The 26,360-nt window shown below is 42.0% G+C and overlaps 1 long non-coding RNA gene across 1 annotated transcript in view; it reads left to right on the top strand.

Moving 5' to 3' along the window:
* Nucleotides 1–25,691, top strand: part of LOC122794295 — a 354,718-nt gene extending 329,027 nt beyond the window's left edge. Inside the window, exon 3 of the long non-coding RNA XR_006363631.1 lies at nt 25,475–25,691. This is a non-coding gene — a long non-coding RNA (uncharacterized LOC122794295). The remainder of the gene's footprint in view (nt 1–25,474) is intronic.
* Nucleotides 25,692–26,360: the final 669 nt, after the last annotated feature.

The raw sequence follows: 26,360 nt of genomic DNA, 5'->3' as shown, positions 1-26,360 counted from the left end.
GGTCCTTGATATTGGCCTTTACTTCGAAAAGTAGATCTGAGATAGAAATAGTCCCAGCAAGGAGCCCTGAGATACACTGCTGGTGGCCGCTCTCATTGTGGAGGTGGTTTCACCAATCCTGACGTCCTAAATCCTAATTATTGCAGGGTTTGCTGGGGTTTCTGAATGTATTTTTATTTCGAAGGAGACAGCTTTGTGGTCCAATCTCATCAGTGTTTATGTGACACCTTGGGGTGTGCAGTGCTCTCCTATATTGTTGAGTACCAGGTCTAATATATTTGAACCTTTGGGGGTGCGTGTGCTGTCTGGTCAGGAGTATGTGTGTCAGTAAAGTCCAGGAATCATTGTGCCTGTGAGTTTGATACCATATATGTCTCCCAGTCTGTAGAGGTGTATTTAAAGCCTCCCTTGAATTGGGGTTTGGTTTAATGGTGACTGTTTGCAGTAGATCTAGGTATGAGCTGTATGATTCTTTAGACATAGAGGGTAACCTGTAGCATTCTAGGATGTAGTATGAGACTTTGTCAGTGGTGATTTTTAGGTGGATAAACTCCAGGACATTGTCCTGTGTAATCAGTTTAGAGGTATTCTTTTTGCTGATGTAAATCGAGGCTCCTCCACCGTTTGTCCCAGTCTATGCAGCTTATTGTCTAAATGTAAGGAAGGCACTCACTGAATCCTTGCATTGTTGGAATACTTTCTGCAAATTTAAACTGCTACTTGGTAAAGACACAGATGTCTATATCATCCAGCCTGAGGAGAGCTTGTAAGGAGTTTCTTGTTCAGGCTCTTCACAAAACCTCCTTTTTTATTACATCTTCTAACAATACAAACATCCAACCTAACATGCACACAAAACTCCTAGGGGTCATTATCGATGATGAACTCAAGTTCAACCTACACATACTCCAATGTATAAAGAAATCAAACCAGAAACTAGGTCTGCTATATCGGAACAAAAAATTCCTAACCCCTGAATCTGGACTTACCCTGGGCCAGGCACTCCTCCTCCCCTCCCTCTTATATGCCGCCCCAGTTCTTACCAGTATCCAGGCCTCCACTCTAAACAAACTGCAACAGATTTACCATAAAATAGTCAGATTCATTACTAACTCCCCATACAACTCACACCACTGCATTTCTTTAAACTCTCTTCAATGGCTTGAACTTCCCCAGTTTCTGCTATCTTATCAATTTCATGTGCTACACTCTATTCTTTATAAATCCTCCTCTTGTCCATCTCTATCTTCCTTAGACTCCATCTACATCCCATCCCGGACCCTCCGTACTTCTAACCAACAATTACTTGATATCTACCACCCAAAAAGGTCAGTAGGCAAACTACTCTACAAACACTCCCTTGCCCATGCTTGGAGCAAACTTCCCCTTGACTTACGTTCAGTCGCCAACACCTCACACTTTAAAAATTAACTAAAAGCTTATTTTCTCAATTCCAGAACTTGCCCTTGCCATGACCCTATCTAGTCTTCCTTCCCTTTATGTACCCACAAAAGGACCATACTTAGTACCTCATTACACCTCTCTCTCTCTCCAATGTGTCTACTATGCATTTGCATAATTTTATACAAACAAAAAATATTTATTGTTGACCTATTGAAATATATCAGTGTAAAATTGTTACTTAGCTTCTTTTTAATGCAACTTTAACTTTATGCATGTAACCCAACATACGTGAATCGGTTTGCTATAATTGCTATTATATCAATATTGTTTAAAATTGTACTTGTTTAAAAATGTATTACTGAAGCTTTTCTCCTCGGGTCTCCACTGAAAATGGGCCACAAGCCCAGTTGGACAAACCCAGTTAACAAATGTCAATAAATAAATAAATATAAATAGATAAGACTTCTTCTCTACCTATGGATGAACTGCCAAAAGAGGTTCTGAAGACCTTTGATCTGAAACCTTCAGATCCTACAGTAGGTAAGATTGCCTCTCCCGTTATTACTATTCAGACCTTCCCAAAGCCAGTCCCTCTGACTGTGGCATCTACTGGGCTTAAACAATCACCAAAAAGATCTTCCAGACCTTCCTCCACCTCCTCGTCTGTCAGGTCTTCTCGCAGTCTTTTGGAAGCTGAGGTAGATAGAATGATGAGGAAATTTCTCAGGACACAAATATAGATGGGTGTTTTGCCAGCTCCATCCCTCTCTGGATCCATGAGCCATCCTTCTGCCTTTATTCCAGTTGCTCCTTCTCCAGTCTGACCACTTGATTTAGAGCCCTTGGATCCAAAGGCCCCAAGAATTGAGACATCGAATCTGACAGTGCTTATCACTGTGACTCTGGCCATCTCCTTGACCCATTTGGCTCCAACTATGTCAGAGCAGAACAGCTCTTGGAGCCAAAGCCTCAACTTTAGATCCAAGGGGTTGACTTCAGCGAAGTTTTCTGAGCCATCGCTTCCCCTTGGAGCTTTGGCATTTGACAGCTTGGAGCTGACTCTCCCCTCAAAGCAGGAGATCTGTGGGCCTTGCAGGTTGTCTGCTCTGGGAGTTTTGGCTCCAGAGAGACTACCTTCAACTTCTGCATCTTTTTCTGCCTTCAAGTTGGTGGACAGAGTTATATATGTACCTAGAAGAGCCTTGACTCTCACTTCCTTGAATCCATGTCCCACCTCTACTTTGGATCCTGTGCCCGAGTCTTCTTTGCTTTCTCCTCTAGGACAACCAGCTTGGAAGCGCTTCCAACCAGTTCCAGTTTTGGAGCTCCCTGTCTCTTCTGATACCTCCCTGGAGCATCCCACCGAGGAGGCCCCTCATAACAGACAGTGCAAAAGGAGGCAACTGGATACCCCCAGGAATCTGTCACGGAGGACACTGACTTCGATGAGGGGGAAGGGTCCCCAAGATCTCTACCTGAAAGATGTCCCTTTTGGAGACATTCTTGAAATCCTTCACCAGAAAGATGGACAGTATAACCAAAACCCTACCCAGGAGGAATCTGTGTTTTTGGAAACCTTTGGGATTGGCCCATCTACATCTTGGGTGTCCCCTTAGTGGACGACCTTACTGACCTTGATTCTTGCAGGGCATGGAAGGAATCAGATGCTATGGAACTAATCTCTAAACAACCCAACAAGATCCTCAGCACTTCCACCAACAGACAACATTGGACAAAAAGTATCCCTGTAGATGCCATAGCTGTTGAAGCAGCCACCAAGAAGAAGCTATCAGATTAAAGCTGCACTGTCCATCCCCCTAACAGGGAGTGTAGGGCTTTGGACAGATTTGGGAAATAGGTTTACCCATTAGTGACCTTCCATTGCAATTGCTGAACTACTTGGCACATTTCACCAGACTACAGAGGGACTTAATTAAGGAACTCTCTAGGTCTGCGCCAGGGTCCATGTCTGCAGAAGAACAGAAAACCCTTTCCTCCAGGCTGGCTACCCTGTAGTCTTATCTCTAAAGTGTCCATGGGCAATCTTGCATGCTGCATAGGGTATCTCAAGGGTTGCCAGTTCAGATATTGCTGTAAGACATCATGCCTGGATGCAGCTTTGTGACTTCATGGAACCACTGTTAGAGACGCTCCTGTAGTGCGAAAGATGGAAAGATCTCGTCTGCCTTCTGAATCTGTTTTTCTACCCCAGAAAGATCTTTCTCCAGGAACCAGCGCAGAGGTAAAAAAATGGTGTTCAAAAAGTCTCAAGGTCCTTTTCGGGAATTACTGGAAGATTTTTCCCCCAGAGGTAGAGGAAGAAGCAACTATAATGATAGACCCTGCTCACATGGCAGAGGGGGGTTCGCAAAATCAAGGATCTCAGGATTCCTTCTCAGATAGATCCTTTCAGTGCCCTTCAGAGAATTGCTTGACTGCCACTCTCTGGAGGCAGTCTGGGGCACTTATCCTTGCACCCAGATGCCAGGTTAGCCATTACAAATGATCATTGGGTGCAAAGAATCATATCCAGAGGATATTCCATTCCATTTTTCAAAATACCAAAACCAAAGCTAGACTTTCCACTGTGTGATACCTTAAACCTCTTGTATCAGAGGCAACATGGGATATATGCATGCACATTCAGAACTGCTGTTTAGCTAAAACACCTGATATCCTTAAAGGGTAATTTGCATATATCCCATATTGCCTCAGATACAAGAGGTTTAAGATATCCTACAGTGGAAAGTCTAGCTTTGCTAGATTTTTCTTTTTGTGTTTGTAACCAATTGTTTTTTCTGTCTGACCTTTTTTCTCATTGTTTTAGTTTGTTAGTTGGGATATTTTGTAGACACCCTAATGTTTATGGATATCAGTTGGGTATGACAACCCTGTATTTCCAAAAATCAAACATTCCTCTTATGCTGTGCTGATGATACCATAAGAAGCAGAAACATGCATGTCCACAGCTAGAAGGGTTTGGCTTTATTGGCCTGATACTGTCCATAAATAGACTTAAAAGTAAAAGGAAAGGTCATGGACATTCAGAATTGCCATTTAGCTGAAACACCTCATATCCTTAAAGGGTAATTTGCAAATATCAAATGTTGCCTCAGATACAAAGAGGTTTAAGTTATCATACAGTGGAAAGTCCATCTGTGCTAGATTTTTCTTTTTGTGTTTTTTAACCAATTGTGTTTTTCTTTGTGACCTTTTTGCTCACTGTTTTAAATACCAGAGCCAAGGAAAAATCTCCCCAATATTCCACCCTATCAGAGGGAGGAAGCAACATTATAAATTACAAAGCTGCTAGAAAAGTCATCCAGGAGGTTCCACCAGACCGAATAGGATCTGGAATCTACTCCAGATTCTTTTTAGTGCTGAAGAAGACAGGGGACCTGAGGCCAGTCTTGGACCTAACATTCCAAAACAAATCCGTAAACAGTCTGAAGTTCTGGATGGTCACGGTTCAGTCCATTCTACCACTATTACAAAAGAACAACTGGATGTACTCAATTAACCTTTAGGACATTTACTCTCTCATATTAAAATAAACAGGCACTCCAGAAGGTTTCTCCACTTCCAACTGGGGGCCAGTCTTTATCAATTCAGAGTACTGCCCTTTGGTCTCACCACAGACCCCAGGCTGTTCACCAAATGTATGGCGCTAGTTGCAGCTCAGTTGAGACTGCATGGATTCATTGTGATTTTCCTTACCTAGACGACTGGCTACTGACCGCATCAATTGGTATCTGCTTCTACAAGCCAGGGTCTATCTACTACACCTAGCTCCTACCTTGGGCATCATGATCAGCATGCAGAAATCACAGCCACATGCCATACAGTTGATATACTTTATAGGGGCATGCCTAGACTCAGGCAACTGTCTTACTTACCTGCCTCAGGGCAGGATATCCACTTTAAGATTGCACAGCAGACAAATTCTGGACATTCCAATTCCCCCAGCAAGTCTAGCACTCAGCCCATTAGGTTTGATGGCTGCCACGATAATGTTGATTCCAACAGCATGCTTACATATGAGAATCCTTTGGTGGATGCTGGCAGTTCAATGGTCTTTACACTTCTCCCCCCTTAGTCATATGATTAGATTGTCCCAAGTATGGAATGACTTGCTTCTATTGTGGATCCACTCAGAAGAAGTCGAACAAGTAAAACCTTTTGTCCTTTCTTCCTCCAATGCCACGTTGACCATGGACACCTCCCAGCTGGGGTGGGGGAAGGGGCATTACCTGGTTTGGATGGTCCAAGGCACGTGGTCAATACAAGAGGCTAATTTGTATATCAGTGTCCTAGAGATGAGAATGCTGCTTCTAGAGTTGCAAGCACTTCAGAGCCTTCTCCCTCTAGGGACTATTGTGATTCAAACAGACACCATGTCTGTGATATGGTACATCAACAACATCAGCTCTTACCCCCTGTATCAAGAAGCAGTGAGCATTTGGCAATGGGTGATCTCTTCCAACCGCTTCCTAGTTCCAGTGTACATTCCGGGGAAGTCCAAGATTCTGGTGGACAGCCTCAGCAGAGTTATCTTGATGCCCGATGAGTGGTCTCTAAACCAGTCAGTGGCAAACATGATCTTCCACAAATGGGGTTACCTTGCTGTGACCTTTTTGCATCACCCTTCAACAGCAAATGCAGGAAATTCTTTGCCTTGATCCCTCCTCAGGGACAGTCACCGAGAGATGCTCTAGTCCATGTTTGGCCATGGTTTCTTTCTGCTTACCCTCCCCTACCTCTCATACCCACATTTCTTCAGAAAGCACAGAGGGTGAAGGGCCAGGTAATTCTCATTGCACCCTTTTGGGCTTGACAGGTCTGGTTCCTCTTCCTGTGGTCTCACTTAATATACCCTCCGTGGATGCTGGAAATGTATCCAGAACTCCTGTCCCACCCATCAGGACAGATTCACCAAGATCTTCCAGGACTAAAATTAACTACATGGTTTCTCCAATTCTGATGATGGTTAGAAACACCAGGCTTTCTTCACCGGTTCAGAGAATCTTAATATCCTCATTTCACCAACTTGTATAAATATTTGTTTTTCTTTAAAGTGCATAGAAATATTACTTTCAATTTTGTTCTTTTTTATGTCCCTAATATGTTCTTGCAGTCTGGTTCTAAATTTCCTTTTACTTTCCCCTATATAATACAAATTACAGGGGCACCTCAAAGCATACACAATGCCCTCAGTGTCGCAAGAAAATCTACCAGATGGAGAAAAGTGAACACTGTTTATTTTACCAAAACTAGGGACAACATTAGAACATACACTACATTCACCACAGGGAAATGTGTCCAATAGAGAAGGATTTAGATAAACCCTGTCATCAGGGGAGATGAAGAGACGAAGTCAAAAAATATTTCAGATTTTTACCTTGTTTGTAGAAGATAGAAGGATGGTGAGCAATGAGATTATGAAGTTCGCCATCTTTCAATAGACTTAAAATATCTTTCATGGAAGACTGTCTTTTTGGTAGCCATCACTTCGGCTAGAAGGGTTTCTGAATTGCAAGTGTTTCATCCAAACTTCCATATTTGATTTTTCATAAAGATAGTGACTTTGTGTACCAATACTTCCTTTTTCCCCAAAGTTGCCTTCAAAAACGATATCAATCAGGTCATCAACCTACCAGTTTTCTTCCCAAGTTTTCAAAACAAAGTTGAATATACTCCTCATCTTCTAGATGTTCATAGACAACTACGTTTTACCTAGATAGAACAAAACCTTTCTGAAAAACAGACCAGCTGTTTGTTTCCTTCTCAAATGTTAGAATAGGAAAGCCAGTGACCAAAGTCACTTTGGCTAAATGGATTACAGAAAGCATATCTCATGTGTATTCTTCCAATGGTATTCCAATACCTCAGCATGTCAAGGCTCACTCTACCAGATGTCTGTCTACATCTCAAGCTTTCCGGTCCAGAATTTTGATTGAGGACATTTGTGCGGCTGTTACTTGGTCGCACTCCCACACCTTTGTTGCACATTACAGACTGGATATTGTCTCTAGAAATACAGCTGCTTTTGGTTTTGCAGTGCTTCAGAATATCCTTCCATCAGGGCCACCCGAAGTTATTGTAGCTGGGGACTCTTTCCCAAAGGTTGTGGAATGAATGAAAATGACAACATAAGGTAAAGAAGTTGTGTACTCACCATAATGTTCAATCTGTGTTGTCCATTTTTATTCTTCCTCAACCTTCCCTCCCTCCTTCCCCCTGTCCTTAACTGTGACAGATCTGAGAGATATGTCTATAGGAATTCAGTTCCTGTTTGAGTCCCTGAACTTTTTTTTATCTGTTTTGGATCTGTATGTAGAGATAGATATACTATTCTATGTTAGCAACAAACCCGATCTGAGGTAATCTGGGGGCAATGCGGCATTATGGGTAAGGGAGGAGCTCAAGAATCGAATCCTAAGGCTATAGAAAACAGTCAAGTCTAATCTGAGGTTTGGATCTGAGCCCACAGGTTGAGGAAGAATGAAAATGGACAAAACAGATGGAACGTTATGGTGAGTACATAACTTCTTTTTTCGTCTCTCTTGCAAGGCTCTTGGATTAAAAGTAGAGAAAATTGTACATGCAGTGCCCAAGTGTCCAGCACCCCAAGGCACTACACACGCTCCTTGTGGACATCCAAATTAGGGATCCTGTGCCCCCAAGATGTGAATTTTTTTAAACCTGGTCAGCTTATCCAACATTGTTAAATGCAACAAAGTATTTAAGATATTTGTTTAAGAAAGAAAAAGAAAAGGAAAACAGTAAAGAGTTTAACTACCAACAATGGTAGAATACAGAAATACACTCTTAACTAAAAAGGGTAAATATCTGTGAAAATACCAGTAATGGTATGGAGAGATACTATGGACAGCAAAAGAAACTAGAATCCTCCTAACAATCGAAAAACTAAGAGGGAGGATTCTGAAGTTAAAAATAAATATGAGGAAAAATATCTTTAAAGAAAAGGAAAAGATAAAAAAAAAAAAAAAAACTACCAGACTCTCAACATATCACTTCAAAAGCTTGAGAGAGGAACCTGCATCTGTTTGCAATGACGGCAAATGAGATCTGGGGTACTGGGGATGGAATAGTGCATTATTATTATTATGGAAGTAGTGCACCATTATGGGTAGAGGGAGGAGCTCAAGAGCTGGATCTGAAGTCTGGAATATGCAGCCAAGTTGGATCCGAGGGCTGGATCCAAACTTATGGGTTGAGGAAGAATGAAAAGGGCACCATCAGATTATTATATGAACAGCAATTCATGTTTCTTTACATACACTTGACAGAGGTAAAATGTAAACACAGTTGTGTTTACCATTGTGTTCTCTAGAAGATGAAATATTTTAACATTTTTTGTACCATGGTTTTAAAATGATAAATGAAAATGTGAACAAGTAATTATTGACACCTAGAGACATCAGTAGGATGTAACTGCAGAAACACCTACAGGCATCACTTGGCTGCAGTGAGTTAAACCATGTCAAAGTGATTGCACAAACCTCAGCATTCTTTATGGTGATGAAGGCTTATAGGGGCTGGAATTTCTTGTTCAGACTCCTAGCACTGAGCAGTATCATAATCATTGTCAACAACAACCACTTTTTCACCATTTTTCTACTTGGGGGTCGGGGTGTCGCAGCAACTGTCTCCATCTGCCTTGATTCAGTGCTAATTTCCTAAATCCTTCTACAGGCGTGCCTGACTGTCACAAGTATTCTCTCAAGTAACCCATCCATCTCTTTGCTGGACCCCCAGTTCCTCTTGCCTTCTTCCTGTCTGTCTAAAGTCTTCTTCGCCAGGTTGTCTTCTGCTTTCCTGCACATGTACCCAGACCACCATAATCTCTTCTTTTTGACCTTCTCTGCAGTTGGAGCTACTCAGGCTTCTTCTCTGATGTCCTTTCTTAATCTGTTCCCACTGTGCACCTTTCACCTGTCTCACGAATGTCTTCTCCAATCACGTCTAGCTTCCTCAACCACCCTGCCTAAGTTTCAGTACCAGTAGTACTGGTTGCACCAGTGTTTTGTAAGCCTTTCCTTTCAGCTTCTTTGACATTCCTCTGTCAAACACTACCCCTGACACACTGTGCCAGTTGGCTGCAGCCTTTCTGATTCTAGCTTTGACCTCCTTATTCAGACTTCCTCTTCTTAGGTTCATAGGTTCATAGATTAGTACTAAGCTAACTGCCCTTGTGAGCCATTTTAAGCCTAGCCTTTTATCCCTTGTGAGACTCAAACCCTGCACCTTTTGCTTGCAAGGCAAACACCTTAACCATTAGGCCACCCTCCCAACCATCTCTCCCACATACTTCAAGATGCTAACCTATTCTACTGTTTTCCCTTTTGTCTAAATTCTCAGCTTCTTTTAGTTTTCCCATTTGCTGCTATTCCAACTCTCTTATCTGTGCTCAGTTTCATCCAGTGTGCCTTCAGTTTTTCATTACATTCCTCTATCATCTTCTGAAGTTCTTATTTAGACTCATGTAATGTCACATCATCTGCATACAGCAGCTTTGTCTATCTGTCCCTAATTGCCTGTTTGATAATGTAGTCCATTGCCAGTATGAACATCGTTGGGCTCAGAGCTGAACCCTGATGTGCACCCACTCCCACTGGGAACCACTGTTTGAGTCCGAACACTGTTTGTACTTGTGTTATTTGGTCCTTGTAAACAGCCTGCACTAATTCTACCAGTATGTCTGGGACTTTGAATCACAAGTCAGCTTTCTTAGAATCTTGTCATATTATTTCTCCAAGTCTTGGATAAGCCCAGTTGAACTCTTTCTTCATGTTTAGCTTCTTCAACTATCTGTGTCTCACTGTAAACATCTGGTTAGTTATGCTGAATCCTGATCTGAATCTGAGCTGCTCATCCCCCATCTCACTTTCTACTAATCTGCATATTCATTTATCGATCACCCTCTCTAGAACTTTCATGCAATGTGACAGTAGTTTGATGCCTCTGTACTGACATCAGTTGAGAATATCCACTTTGTTCTTATACACAGGTATTAGTATGGTTGTTTTCTAGTTATCTGGAATTCACCTCTTTCTCTATGCTGCTATGAATACCCTCTGGAGCTATTTATCCTCTAACTCACACAACATCTTGATCATATTTGCCTGACCTTATCTAAGCCTGCTGCGTTTCCTGACTTCATTTTCCTAAGTGGTGCTCTTCTTCTAGGGTGGGCACTTCCTCTTCTTTGATCATAGGCTGTGTCTGGGGCAGTACTTCATCTTTGGAGTTTTCTTCACTCAAAAACTGCTAGACGTATTGTTTTCATCTGTCTTTGATGTTATATAGGATATATCCTACTAAGGATCAGATATTTGGCCAGCTTCCAAAGTTTTAGGGTGCCTTCCATATGCCTGTATGTCCACTGGAGCTTGACAGCAAACAGTGTAAAAATAGATGTACAGGCACCAAAAATCAGAATTGTTCTTGCTGTTGAAGCACCCAAGTCTGGCTTCTGCTGTGACTTTGTGGGTTCAGCAGTCAGATAGTTTCTTGTCAAGTGGGTAGAAAAGTAACCGGTTAGGGACTTTCTTCCATTTTTTTGTGGGAAAAGTGTTTCTATCCTTTGCTAAATTTATGTGCAAGAGAAAAGGGGAAGTATTCATAGGTTCATAGGTTCATATTAGGCTATCTGCCCTAGGGCATTTGTAAGCCTAGCCAGAATGTGTTTGGCTTTCGCCACTCATTTTAAATTTATTTTGCTATGCTCTTTTTCGAGGTTAGTATACTGTGCCTCTGTCTAACAGTGAGACAGAAGTGATACCCGGGGTAAACCTACGATCTCCCATCCAGTCATCAAGATTCCTCTTGAAGAGAGGCAATGAGGGACTCTGCCTAACCTGGACTGGGATTTTATTCCAGAGTGAAGGGAGCCTCGGGGTTATGAATCTGTCCCTCCAGCATGTCCTATTTATTTCAGTGCTGAGGTTCAAGTCTCTCGAGCGTGTAGCTCGATGGGATTTGGATTTTCAGAGGTGCAGCATGTCCATTAATTCCGGGTTGGACATGGCTTTATACATCAGGCACAGATCGCCTCTGAACAGGCGGTATGCCACTGAGTAGAGCTGGAGTTTCTTTAAAGGGCAGCATATGGCATCTGTTTGAGCCCTTTAATCCTCTTGGTGAGGTACTTTTGGGGTCTTTCTAGTTGCTGCAGGTGTCTGGTAAGGTACATCCCAAAAGGGGCATTGTACTCAATTATGGGCCTGATGAGGGATGAGTAAAGAGGCACGATGACCTCCCCTGATCTAGATGTGAATCCCTTCATGATTAGGTGGGCTATATAAAATGTTTTTCTAATCACTGTGGCCACGTGGTTGTCAAATAAGAGATTGCTATCAACTTGGGTCCCCAGGTCCCTAATTACTTCTTCTGTACTTAATGGATTACCACCTATGTGGTAATTTGTGAGCACTGTTTTTGCCAAAGGGGATGACTATACACTTTTTGGCATTTAGCTTGAGGCCATGGCTCTGGCACCAGTTGTCTGTTTCTATGAGGCCCTTTTGGAGGATGCTTGTGTCGGCTGGAAAGTCGATTATGGCGCCCAGTTTGCAGTCATCTGCGAACTTGGTCAGCCACAGTCCTTCCGTGTTGGCCTGTACCTCTGAGAAATATATACCAAACAAGAGGTCCCAGGACTGAGCCTTGTGGGACACCACTTGTAACTGGTTTGGAGTCTGACATGGCTCCAGCAATTCTAACCATGTGGGTTCTGTCCTTGAGCCAGTTTTCAATCCATCTAGTGACATAGGGGTTTATATTTAAGCTGGTGAGCTTATCTATAATGCCCGAGTGGGGTATTGTATCGAAGGCTTTTGCGAGGTCCAGGTAGGCTGTGTGGACCACCTTCCCCTTGTCAATGGCCTTGGTGATGGTTTCAAAGAAATCAACCAGGTTTAATAGGCAGGATCTGCCCTTAACAAAGCCAAACTGGGTAGCATCCAGTGTCTGTATATCCCCAATATCTTTATTTACGAGGTCCATGATGATCCTTTCCATAGCTTTGCAGACCAAGCTAGTCAGGCTTATGGGGCAGTAGTTTCCAGGATCCGTTGAGGCACCACCTTTATGGAGAGGGACCACTGTTGCTGTACGCCACTCTTTGGGCACATATCCTGTAGTAAGGCTGAGATTGAACAGTAGTTTTATGTTTGGGTTTAGCTCTTCTTTGAGTTCATGTAGGACACAGCCTGGGACACCGTCTGGTCCCATTGATGTTGTGTTTTTTGCTTTGGAGAGGGCGGCTCTTACATGAGCATCTGAGATGTTAGGGGGGCAGCACTCTGCTGGGATAGATATTTGCCCTTTTGGTGGGGAGGGGGGGGGGAGACATTTGCGCTGAACCTGTCAGCTAGGATGTTGGCAATGTCTGTGGGTTCGTTGTATTTTTTGTCATTTTGGACTAATTCTGGGCATATCTGGGAATTACCACCCAGGTTCCTAACATAACTAAAGAAAGCCTTGTGATTATCCTTAGTGTCCTGTGCAGTTTTTCTCTCGAAGCTGGCCTTAGACAATTTTATGAGTGCCCGTAGTTTTTTGCTAATACTGATCAGTGATGCCTTCCCTTTTTGGGATTTTGCTCTATCATTTAGTAGCTTCTTCCTTCTATTGTATAGTTTGTTTATGGCTGGGGTCCACCAGACAGGATGGTCGCTATATTCCATACAAAAATATGCACAAGTCTTGCTTCAGTTTGTATAGGGAGAACACCCATTCCTGTTTAATCTGTAGATCTTTTACTCCTAGCACTCTAAAACATTCACCTCCAGAGTAATGGACCAGGGTTCCAGCTCCTCAGACATATTCCCCCTCTGATCCCCAAAAAGAGAGAAGCCTCCAGCAAGGGTTTAGTTTCCATTATGACTTCCTCCTTGCTTTGGCCTTCAGTGGGTGACTCTGCTGTGGCAATTTTGAGCCCTTGGATCATCTGTCAACTTCTATCAACTCATCTGGTGTTGCTCCTTGCAAAGCTATCAAGAGACAGACACATCCTCCAAGTCTGCTTGTACATCTTTTTCAGGCAGGAGAGAACCATTCTTGCTTACATCTGAGGAAGGCACAGACATTACTCCATTTCAGGGCCACACTGAGGAATTGGATTCCTGGGGGGATGACCATGTGTCTGAGCACTCCTTTTCATTTGACACTCCCAGGAAAAGGAAACATAAATTGAAGCGTACTTCTGCTTCCAGTATCTCCTTCAGTTAAAGGAGTAAAAGATGATTGGCTTGCATTGCTGATTTAAAACCTTTCAATCATTAGACTTGAGAAATCCCATGAATGTTACAGGAAAAGCTCACTTTCACCATCAGATTCTCATCCTGGGTCTGACATTCAGAAATTAGGCTTAGATTGTGCCTCACAAATTTCTACTAAGTCAGAGTCTGAACCATCTGCTCTGATTCTCCATATGAAAAAAATTATCTTTTTATGACACAGTTCATAGGATTACGGAAGTAATTAAATGGGAACAAAACAAAATGGAGACCCAGCAAAAATACTATGAATTATTAGAAAGGATCTTCTTCACCAATGACTATTCCCAATGTTTTAGCAGCCTTAGAGGATGATTTCAAGGCAACCTGCAGTTCTCCTGATAGTCCACTAGCAGCCCCTAGGAAATCTGATAAGACAGAGTTCCACAAACCCACGCAGTATTTTTTTTTGGAAGCCCAGGGCAGATATTACCGTGGTTTCACTATCAAAACTAACTTCTTGCAAACACCTTATGGCAGCTAACCGTATTCCATCAGACAGAGATGGGAGAGCTTTTGATAGAGTTGGGAAGAAAGTATATACTTCTTTCACCTTGACATTCAAAACTGTGAATTGTCAAGTGCAAATGCCTAAGTATCTTTTGACTTCTTTTGAGAATATGAAGAAGTTAATTACCGATCTCCTTTCTCCTGAAACTAAGGCATCTTCACTTTCTTGCTTTAATCTGTCACAAGTTACAAAACATTCTTTTAAATGTCCATATGATACTGCGGATGCAGTGTCCAGGGCAGCTGCAACGAGATAAGTTATGAGATTTGGCTGGCTGCATAGTCAGAATCTAGCAGAGAATGTGAAAGCTGAACTTTTGAAAGCACTTCTGTATTCAGCTGTACTCTTGGGTAAGGGAGAGACAGTTTTTTTGGTACTGGAGGAAAGTGTGGAGGTTGTTCCTTTGTGGGATTGTCCTGAGGGCCTTGATTCCCAGTGAAAGGACTACTCTTCAGGATGCTGTTTTTTATTAGAATCTTTCTGGAAAAGTAAGCTTAAAACTAGGCATTTTTCTTCACCTATGGCCCCTTCAGATAGGGCAAAAAAGGAGGATTTGATGAGTCTCCCTAAATGCTTATTTAAACAATTTCTCTTCGGTACTTGCGTATTATCGCAACCACATTGTTTGCGATAATAACGGTTGCTTCCCGATGTTTACATCTAAATGTTAATGGTGTCACAGTGTCAGACAATGGGTTTCCTTGCACAATGAAGGTTGTTTTGGGCAGGGTTATCTTTAAAAAATGATAGTTAATGTTGCTGTTTCGGTATGCACTTTGCCGCCAGCATGTCATGTAGCTAGCAGTAAAGTACATACACGCTTCAACTGTCAGGGCTGCTGTCTTACTGTCTGCGATTGCTAACCACTTTCCCCCATATAGAAAGGCACAGCCACAGGAATAATGGTTTTACTTCACTTTTTTTTTTTTTACAATTTGTTAACATATGTTCAGGTCAAAATTAAAAACCTCCCACATTCTACAAATGACAAGAAGCGCTTCATCAGCCAGTAACATGTTTTCTTTACCGCTCTTACTATGTGTAATCAGGAACCCACAGTTGCCTATCAACATCATCAACCCTGACTTTTTACAAGCATTACTATCCCTGATCTTTCACATTGCAATGGTTATTGTGCATACAGTATGTTTACATTTTTTTAAAGAAAGTATTACTTTCCAAAAAAAAAAAAACCTTCCAGTGCGTGCGTTTTCCTTGTTCATGATGGTTCACATTTTCCATTCCTCAATAAGAGAGCATGGATGTCAATTCAAGCGTGCATCTTTAATGCACGGCTAACCGGAAGAGGAATTTGGAAAGTTTTGCTGTCCCTGAAGGTAGTCCACAGGTTTTTTTTACCAGCAATGAGGAGTCTGAACAACATTTTACAGTGTTTCATGCGCTCATCTGGATTCAACGATGAGAGATTCGCAACCGTGAAAATGTGGTTGCGATAATACGTAAGCATCTTCTCTTCTTACATTGAGTCATCCCTTCATTTAAAAAGGACCCCCCCGTCTCCGATTCTCATGCAGAGGGACAGGAATGAGACTGTGTCTCCTGTTCCAGTTGTGTAAAATGGGGAAAGTTTTTTTTTCCTTCAGATTCCCTTTCTAGAGAGTCATCTTTTTCTGATTCTGCTGCTAGAATAAAATGGTTATTCCAGTGGGATAAACAGAAGCACACATCCCAGCAGAGATAAAGGTAAACTTCTGTCAGCTTAGTTTTCCTCTTGTTTTGCAACACTTAGAGGATACTTTCCTTGCAGTCTGCAGTTCGCCTGACAGTCAGCCACCTTCCCCCAGAAATTCAAATATATATGGTTTACCAGACCACAAATTCCTTTTTTAAACCTTAGGTCAGACATTGCAGTAATTTTCTTGACAAAACCATCTTCTGCTTAACACCTTAAAGCAGCCAACTCTATTCCATCTGACAGTGATGGGAATGCCTTTGATAGGTTTGAGAGGAAAATTTGTACTTCTTCCAACTTGGCCTTCAAAATAATGAATTGTTGGGCTTGCATGTCTAAGTCCCAGGTTTCATCCTTTTGCAATATGAAAAAGTTAATTTCTGACTTGTCTTTTTGACGAGTGATGGTCTCACCACTGCCAACCAATATGTGATGTGTGATGATCCCATCACTGCCGATCAATATGTGTTGTCCCCAGATGGGCCAGTAATCAAGGAGCCTGAATCCTCACCACTGACTCTGGAGAGGAAAGTGAAGTTGGAATGCAAATGGATACACTCAGTATTTCCAGATGCAGACCTCTCTGCATCAGGCACTGTTTCCCTTAGAAGCGCACAGGGAACACACTATGCCCGGAGTCTGGATTTCTCTATATCCGTCTCCCTCCAGGTCCCCAATAAGACTCCCCACTCGATACAGCTGTAGGGTAAGGTCCTCAGCTGAGTGTCCAAGCCAAGTCCTCCAGTACTGTCTCTGTAAACCCAGTGGTTCATTTTCCTGCCCCAAGTAGCTGACACACACACACACACACACACACACCTGGGAAAGGCTGGCACAGATTTACCTGCATGTCCCCTTCTGCCCCAGAGTATCAAATAGTTATCACTGCCACCAGACACTCCACAATCAGCTACTCTAAGCCCCTTGACAAGGGGTGTCCAATTATACTGTGCAATATTAATACTAATACGAATGGTAGCAGTTGCCCAAGATGGTTAGTTCTTCTGGAGTGGCCTACACCGTGTCACCAAATAAATATAAGCACTCTCAAAGGTTAAATGCTTTCTACAAGGACCAGCCACAATAAAAGGTTTAAATATATTTAATAATAAATAGTAAAAGAACAAGAAAATACTAAATATATATTCACAGTAAACCACAAAGTTCAAATCACAGAAGATATTGAAAACAACATTGATGGACAGGCTCAGACAAAAAAAGACAAATAATACTGAAACTAAGCTTCATTATATTCAAGTTTAAATATAGGAGAATTACTATTCCCTAATAACTTACTTGATAGAGCAAGGCACAGTGAAATACCTGAGCAGTTTTTCAAGTCAGGTTCCCCAAAACAGAATATTCCATCCTCAGAGATTATTCCTTTAAAATATAATAGCCAAGATGGCTTGCAGAATGATCTTATCTGGTCACCTGACTCTAGATTCTCACAGTAACCCCCTTTGAAGTTTGAGACAGGACATACAGACCGCTACAGTGCACATTAGAGCGTTTATGGCAGTGCCTAGGAGCCAAAAACATTTACAGCTCCCCCCCCTTCTTTACAAAAGCTAACAGATAATGGCTGCTCCCAGACCTACCATCTCTTGTCCTGTTCAGCACTGTGTGGTGCCGTTTTAATGGTTTAACAGCTCATTTACATTTTCCTTATTTTTCTTAAAGTAAGCTAGCTGGTCAACCTTTGCTGTCAGTGTCTTCTATAAAAATATATACACGCAATTCAGTTACAATAATAAATGTATATTTCTTTTCATTCCAGCAGGGTGCACTGTTGATGCATTTTAACACAAACAAACCTCAGAAATAAATTTTTCGCAGAAGCATCTGTACAAATCAGTTTTGATATACAGATGACATATAATTATTTACAAAATTCCAGCTAGCTGTGCTGGCAGAAGTCATGCATCTACTGCCCCACTTCTCATGACATGGCTGGCAGGACCTCCTATCATCATACCTCACTCTCCTTTGAAAACTCAAGCTAGTTTTTCAAGTGCCTGTCGAGAAACCGTGCTTGAGAGGAAAGATCCTATTTGGGAATGCATTACCCCATACCCTGTCTTGAGATCTGTCATCTGAATTGGCATTCTCCCTGGGTTGGAGTTACGGCTGAGATGTAAAACCGGGTGGTCTTCTCCCTTTGAGGAAGCCTGGTTGAGTAGAGCCCCCACCCCATGATCCAAGGCATCTACCTGTGCAACAAATTATTTGCTGTAGTCTGGCCTAGCTAACACAGGGGGTCCTCCTAAAGTCCCTTTAAGCTTTTGTAATGCCTCCTTGCAGGCTGGGGTCCACATAACTTTATCTCCGTCAGACTTCTCCTGCCACCCACTGGAAATACTCAGCACCAGGGCCTCCCTATCATGGTAAGGTTTCATCGTGTTAACATGGTACAGTTGTGCCCCTACCTCCTGCCTAGCAGTTCTTCCATGTAGTTAATATCACTGACCTTTCTTACCATTTTGAAGGGTCCCTCCCAAGCTGCCTGCTGCTTATTGTGTTTGCCAGGAATTAAAACCATCATCTGCTGTCCCACAGCATACGATCTGGCTTGAGACTTCCTGTCATACCAGACCTTTATCTGCTGCTGGGCTCCTGGGCAAAGCCCATGAGCTCCTAAACCTTATCCTGAGGTTTGGCACATATGCCACAACAGCCTCTTTGTGAGATTCACACTCACCCTCCACTTATCAAGAATCTGATCTAGTGGTCCCCTCACCCTGTGCCCATACAGCAACTCAAAGGGTGAAAAAAAACTGTGAATTCCAGGGGTACCTCTCTGTAAGCAAACAGCAGATGGGTCAAATATTTCTCGCACTCTCTCTTAAACTAGTCTGCAAATGCCCATAGCATGGTCTTGAGTGTAGACTTTAACCTGTCCATAATACCATTAGTCTGAGGATGATAGGGGGTTGTCTTTAGGTGCTTCACCCCATCAGTGCTCCCAGAGATAAGCCAGTAGGTCTGACTTGAAATTGGCACCTCTGTCAGTCAGTATTTCTCTTGGGGAACCTACTGTGCTGAAGATCTCTAGCAAAGCATTTGACACCCTGTATGCCTCACCTGAGGACAGAGCCACCTCCTAAGGGTATCTAGTAGCATAATCTACTACCACTAGGATATACTTCTTCCCTGTGGAATTTGTGGTACTCAGAGGTCCCACAATATCCGTAGCTATCCTCTGAAATAGCTCCTCAATCACAGGCAAAGGCATCAAAGGAGCTTTGACCTTGTCTCCTGCCTTTCCTACTTTTTGGCACTGTTCACAGGTCCTGCAGTACCTGGTTACATCCCTGGAAATCCCAAGCCAATAAAATTTCTGCATAATACGTCTCTTAGTATGCTTTATGCCGATATGACCTGCAAAAGGAATGTCATGGGCTATGGCTAGAAGCACCAGATGGTAGGCTCTGGGCACTACCAACTGCTGTATTACTTCACCTTCTAGCCCTTCCTTAGGGGTCCACTCGCTATACAGTAACCCTTTGTTGCAGTATACAGACTTCCCTTTTACTTGAGAGTCAGGCTGCTCACTAGCTACCTCTCTCAAGCCTTGTAATTTAGAGTTTGAGAGCTGAACCTGTGTAAACTCTGTCTTTGTGACATTTCCCAGCTTCCCTTCCACAGGAAGTCTGGTATCCTCTGACAGTGGTGCCTCGCTGTCAGCCTTGGAACTACCACTCACTCTGTCCAAGGGAACATCAGCACCTACCAACAGTTGTGGCTCACCTTCAGGCTCACTGCCACAAGGTAGCTCCCTCCCTGAAATAGCTACACGACCAGTCTTGCTTCAAGGGTGAGGTCTGTATGGATCTCCCCCAGGCTACGAGACTCACATGAATTTATCCAAGCCTGACTCCATGTCACTGCATGCACACAAGGTACTGCATTATCAAAATAATTCCCTGTTAAGACATCTGCAGGGATATCCTCAAGTACACCTACTTGCTTGTTTCCTTTTCCACCCTCCCAGTCAAGGTAAACCCTGGCCAAAGGCATTTGGAATGGGATCCCTGCTAAAGGTCTGACTGGAGTGGATAGCCCAAGCAAGTACTGCTCCTCTTTAGCCACTGCAGGCTTTAGAATGGTTATATCAGAGGCTGTGTCTTTCTTGGCAGTGGCCTGTTTTCCATCAACCAAGATAGTATGCAAACTCTGGTAGTAGTTTGGTACCCCTTTTGTTTCCAGACAACTTACTACTGGCATTCTATTATCCCCATTTCCTGGCTCCCCCACCTTTTGTTCCCCACCTTGCCTCCATGGACATCTATGTACTCCATGGCCCTACTGGTTACATTTAAAACATTTAACCCATGATCCTGGCCATGTATCTGAACTAGTGGCTTCCCCTGTTACTGACGGACTCTGTTGGGGCAGTTTATGCTGCCCACTATGGGTTCCCTTATATCCATGTGCAGTACTGGGTATCCCTTTACTGTGCAGTGATACCCTGCTTGCTAAGTACAGATCCCCTTTTTTCTCCAGTTCATCTGCAGAGTTGTATTCCCTGTCTGACAACCAGATTTTCACGACCTCAGGCAAAGTGCTAAGGGCTTGTTCCCTCACCAAAAGGTCTACCAGCCCTTGAAAAGTGGTGACTTGACACCCACTCACCCACCTATGAAAATAAGTGCTTAGTTCAGCAATATAATCACATACACTTTCATCTGCCTTGCGTCTTTGCTCACAAAACATTTTCCTGTAAACTTCAGGTGTTAACTTAAAACATTCCAATAAACATTTTTAACAGTATCATAGTTTAAGGAATCAATATCAGACAATTTAGAAACAGCAGTTGCAGCTTTACCATGGGGTAAGGGGGTCAGAAACTGTGCTTAGAGCCCTTGGTCAACATTATAATATTTATATACCCTTTCAAATATATGAGTAAAACTATCAAAATTATCACCCTCTAAATTGTGGCAGAAATCTACTGACCTTTATTGCATCTGGGATTTGGTTATTCCTTACCCCTTTAACTACATGATCATGGCAAAGAGTCAGCATCCCTTCTCATGTTGACACTGCTTCTCATTTTCTTCAGCCTCCAAATGCTGCAGTCACTCTAATTCTAGTTCCAAATGTTTGGCATCCAGTTCAAGTCTCTCTAACTCCAGACTGATTTTTAAGTCCTCTGAGGAAAAGTTGAACTGTCCTATTTCTGAGAGCTGTACATCCCCAGTGACAGACCTGTTGTCTTCCTGGTTGCTGATCTGTGTTACAGTGTGCACCAGTCCTTTGGCTTGGCACATCTCTGCCAACTGACTCCTTGTCAGCTTGCCTCTGCTGACATCCTTGCCTGCTCTCCCTGACTAACTAACCTAACAGAAAGTAAATAAATAAAACTAATGTGATATGAAACTCTCAATGTCTACTTTGTGGCTGCTTGTGAGTGCACCTTTTTTAGTGACTACTGCTTACAAGCTGCAGGATTTCAATTAATATCCACACAACTGCTCACCAACATGTGACTAGTGATGGTCCCACCACTGCCAGCCAATATGTGACTCGTGATGATCCCACCACTGCCAACCAATATGTGATATCCCCATACTGGGCCAGTAATCAAGGAACCTAAATCCTCACCACTGACACTGGAGAGGGAAGTGCAGTTGGAATACAAATGGATACACTCAGTATTTCCGGATGCAGACCTTTTTGCTTTAAGCACAATTTCCCTTAAGAGCACACAGGGAGCACATTCAGCCTGGAGTCTGGATTTCTCTATATCTGTCTCCCTCCAAGTCCTCAGTAAGACTCCCCACTGGTACAACTGTGTAGGGTTAGGTCCTCAGCCGAGAGTGCTTGCAAAGTCCTCCAGCACCCTCTCTGTAAAGCCAGTGCTTTGTGTCCCTGCTCCAAGTAGCTGACATACACACACTGAGGGGTATGATTTTTCATATGCACACACACACACACACACACACCTGGGAAAGGCTGGCACAGATTTACCTGCTGTGTCCCCTTCTGCCAGGGTATAAGGTAGTTATCACCACTACCAGACATTCCACAGTCAGCTACTCTATGGCCCTTAACAAGGGGTCCAATTGTACTGTCTAATATTAATACTAATACAAATGGCAGTAGTTGCTCAAGATGGCTAGGCTTTATGGAGTGGCCCACATATTGTCCCCAAATAAGTATAAGCACTCTCAAAGGTTAAATACTTTCTACAAGGACTAGCCACAATAAAATGTTTAAATATATTCAATAATAAATAAAAGAACAAGAAAATACAAGAAAATACTAAATATATATTCACAGTAAACCACGGAGTTCAAATCACAGGAGATATTTAAAACAACATTGATGGACAGGTTTGGACAAATAAAGAAAAGCAATTTCTAAACTAAGCTTCACTATATTCCTGACTATAAGAGAATTACTATTCCCTAATAATTTGATAGAGCAAATGAAATATGTGAGCAGTCTTTCTAGTCAAGTTACACAAAACAGAGTACTCCATCCTCTGAGATTACTCACTGTAAAATATAATATCAAAGATGGCTTGCAGAATTGCCTCATCTGGTCATTTGACTGTAATTTCTCACAGTAACCCTTTTTGAAGTTTGAGACAAGACTTTAGCAGACTGCTGCAGTACACATTTAGAGCTTTTATGGCAGTGCCTAGGAGACAGAAACATTTGCAACAATTCTGCACTTCTTTACAAAAGGTAACAGATAATGGCCGCTCCCAGACCTACCATCTCCAGTCCTATTTAGCACTGTGGGGTAACATTTTAATGGTTTAACAGCTCATTTACACTTCCCTTATTTTTCCTTAAAGTAAGCTAGCTTGTTAACCTTTGCTGTCACAGTGTCCTCTATTAAATCAGACGCATTTAGTTCAGTTACAATAATACATGTACATTTCTTTTTATTCCATCAGGATGCACTTTTGATATTTTAACACAAGCAAACCTCACATATACATTTGCAGTACAAACATCTTTACAAATCAGTTTGATATACAAATGACTTATAATTATTTACAAAATTCTAGCTAGCTGTGTTAGCAGAAGTCATAAATCTACTGCCCTACATCTCCTGGCATGGTTGGTAGAATCGCCTATCAACAGCCTTCTTCAGACATTAAAACAAATCTAAATTATTTTCTTTCTCCTGTGTCTCAGGTAACTAAACATTCTGTAAAATGTTCCTATGACACTGTCGATTTTGCTTCTCAAGCAATGGCCTCTGGGTCAGTGAAAAGATATGCCAGGCTGCATTCCCAGAATTTGCCAGAGGATGTGAAAGCAAAATTAATCAGCACTCCCATGATTAAAGAGGTATTATTCAGTCCTTTCTCAGCTGAAGTTTTTACAAGATTTGATGAAAGGGGAAAGTTGATCCAGGGGATTGTACAGATTATTTAATCCCCCATGCCAAAATATATGAGAAACTTTCCTTCCAGTTCGTTTGTTTTATGTGGAATAGAATAAACAATCCTAGCAAAGCACAGGTAAACAAACTTTTAGAAAACAATGTCAGGGAAATTCAAAAAAGAAGGAAGGGTCCTCTCAAGGAAAAGGGCAGACTTGCCGAGCAGATTGACTATATGTCCCATGTTGTTTTCCCTCTAACCACTCTGGCACCCCAGTAAAGATTTCCAAAAGTCTATTTCTTCATTTTCTGCTGTTGCATTAGATAATTTTATACACTTTAATTATGAGAATCATTCAAAAAGGCTACAACTGGCATTGAGCTTCCCTTTCTCCTTTTTAGGGATTCCTCCTCATCCATCCAATCAGATCTCAGTTTTCTTTTATAATGGATCAAATGCTGCCTCGATGGGTTATAGAACCTATTCCTCCAGATCAAATGGGGAAGATTTTATTCAAGAATATTTCTGATGTGAATAGATAGATGGAATTTCTGGTGCCAAGGAAAGAACAATTCTGGAGACCTTTCTTTCCAAGCCTTTATATCAACATCCCAAAAGTCAAAGTGCTGTCGCTACAGCCTCTATTACCCATCTTTTCACCCTTCAGTTTTCTAGTAACTCTGAATTTAAAAGATGCGTGTCATCACGTAACAAATTTTAAAGATTTCAGATGCACTTTTTTAAAATAATTGTGTCTGGTGTACGTTTTCAGTTTTCTTCTTTTCCCTTTGGGATGTTTACAGCTGCAATTGTTAGAGCACCATGCCTCACCATGTTAGGGCTGTTTCTGAGTTCAGAAAGGTTACCGTGACACATACACAAGGTGTATGTACCATGGTAACCTTTATGAATTCATCCTGTATTCTGTCAGTTCAGTACATGAAACTTCTGGAGGAATCTTAGACTTTTTTTGTAGGAGAATGCTTTGCATTCTGCAGTGTCTTGCACCATGGGTCTATATCAGTTCATCGAAACGTCTGAAGTTCAAACACCATATGTTCGAACTTCAAACCACGAACTGCAAAAACATCGAAGTCTTAAAACAGCGATTTTTTTTTTTTTTTTTTTTTTCCCCAGGGAAAAAAAAATCGCTGTTCCAAGAAACACACACGCAACACAAACACACCAAAACAATATCAATTCACACACACACACACACACACACACACACACACACACACACACACACTCAAATCCTACATCTAACCCTACACTAAACTGTACATACACTACTACCTATCCACTTACCTTAAACCAAACCCTAACCCTAAAGTCCGTCACTATCACACGCTCACCTGACCTGCGCCCTAACCCTGACATCTGCACAATCGCACACTTACCTGAACCCGACCCGTAACTTCCCACCAGTCCTGATACTCGCGAAGCCACAGAAACGGCCCACAGAATTCTTTCCCTGGGAAAGAATTCGGTGGGCCGCAGCTTCACGATTACCAGTGTTCGAACTTTACACTTCGAACATCTGGTATTCGATTTTCAGCTGTTTCGATGGACTGATATAAACCCTTGCACCATTAGTAGCAGATGCCATTATAATGCATAATTGCATAGTTAGTACTACAGCTCTGATTATAGATTTTCAGTTTGCTTGCATTTGTTTGATATATGCTACTTTTTTTCACATTATATTTTATGTGTGGCAGAGCTGCTGAAGTACTTTGCCCCATACCCTTATGGACTAAATCTGTTTCTGCATTGTGGGGGTTGGATTTGCTCTTTTCCTAATACAGTGACTACAGATCAAACCTTTACACCATAGGACTTCTGAGAACAAAGAGCATGGTACTGAAAAGCACATTACATTTTGGATAAAGAGCACTTGCAATATGAGAGAGAGAGAGAGCACTTAACACTGATGGACTAAGTACTAATCTAATAAAATAAATCTATAGAAGTGTTAGAGAATTTAATTTAATCTAATATATAATTTTTAGTTTGTCCTTCATAAACCATTTATAATAGCCTATGTTGTAGGTACTTTATAACATAAATATAAATATGGAAACAGTATAGTTGCACTAATTGTGATATTTGTGACGCAGTTGTGTTTAAAAATCAAATGTGCTTTCTTATTTGAGATACAAAACTATGAGAAAAGGTGGAAAGTGCATTAATATGGTATCAAATGACTTTTTTTTTAGCAGTCTCAGAGAGAAAATTAAAAGTAAACGCAAAGCCCTGCAAGAATCTTTAACTGCTACGAAAGATGAAGGCGACACTCAGGTTAGTATAACCTTCAGCTACTTGTAGGATACTGAAATCATTTCAGGTGTTTTTAAGCCATACTTAGAAAAGCTCATTGTAAAGCTTGCTAACGTATAGTAGTCTGTGAAAAATGCAACTCTGCATACCCCAGTAAGGCAGTACATGGAGAGTATCTGGAAGAAATATAATATAGTTGAAGTAACAGCAGAACTGCACATTTTTGCTTGGTCCTAGCTAGCATTCAGTAAAAGCTTAAAAAAAAAAAAAAAAATATCATAAACGGTGTTTCCTTTCCTCCTCGAATGAGTACCCATATATGGTTGAGCATGCTAGGAGTAAATGTGGAATTGACACAAGATGACTTTATTGTGATGTAACTTCATATGTCATGCTGACTGAGTGAATACTATACATCTGTACTTGCATAGCATTGATTAGGCAGAGTACCAGCTTGCAAAGGTAAAACAGGTCTATATAGGAAGGGCGTGATCAGGGAAGAAATAGGAAAGCATCTCAACATTAGCCCATACCAGCCTAACAACCTGACGTACAGAGCTAAAGAACTGGCTGTGGCAAGGCAACTCTTGTTTGATTAGCAACACAGGCATTTAAGGGATAAAGCAGGGGAGGATGGGCTTGAACAGCCAGTGCTGGCTTGCACATTCAGGATGGAGGTATCTTGGACACCTGCCAGTGTCTAGGCACTCAACCTAATGTTGCTAGTGGCACATACACATTTACCGAGCTGTGATTGGTGGGTGCACATGTTAGTATACATATTTCTCCCCTAGCCAGGCAGTTATTGCAAGATTGTGAGTGGCT

This window comes from Protopterus annectens, chromosome 2.part1, assembly GCF_019279795.1.
Source record: "Protopterus annectens isolate FY-2018-M chromosome 2.part1, PAN1.0, whole genome shotgun sequence".
In the NCBI taxonomy this organism is placed as follows: domain Eukaryota; kingdom Metazoa; phylum Chordata; order Ceratodontiformes; family Protopteridae; genus Protopterus; species Protopterus annectens.
The sequence above is the reverse complement of the archived record's forward strand: the minus strand, read 5'-3'. Positions and strand labels throughout refer to the sequence as shown.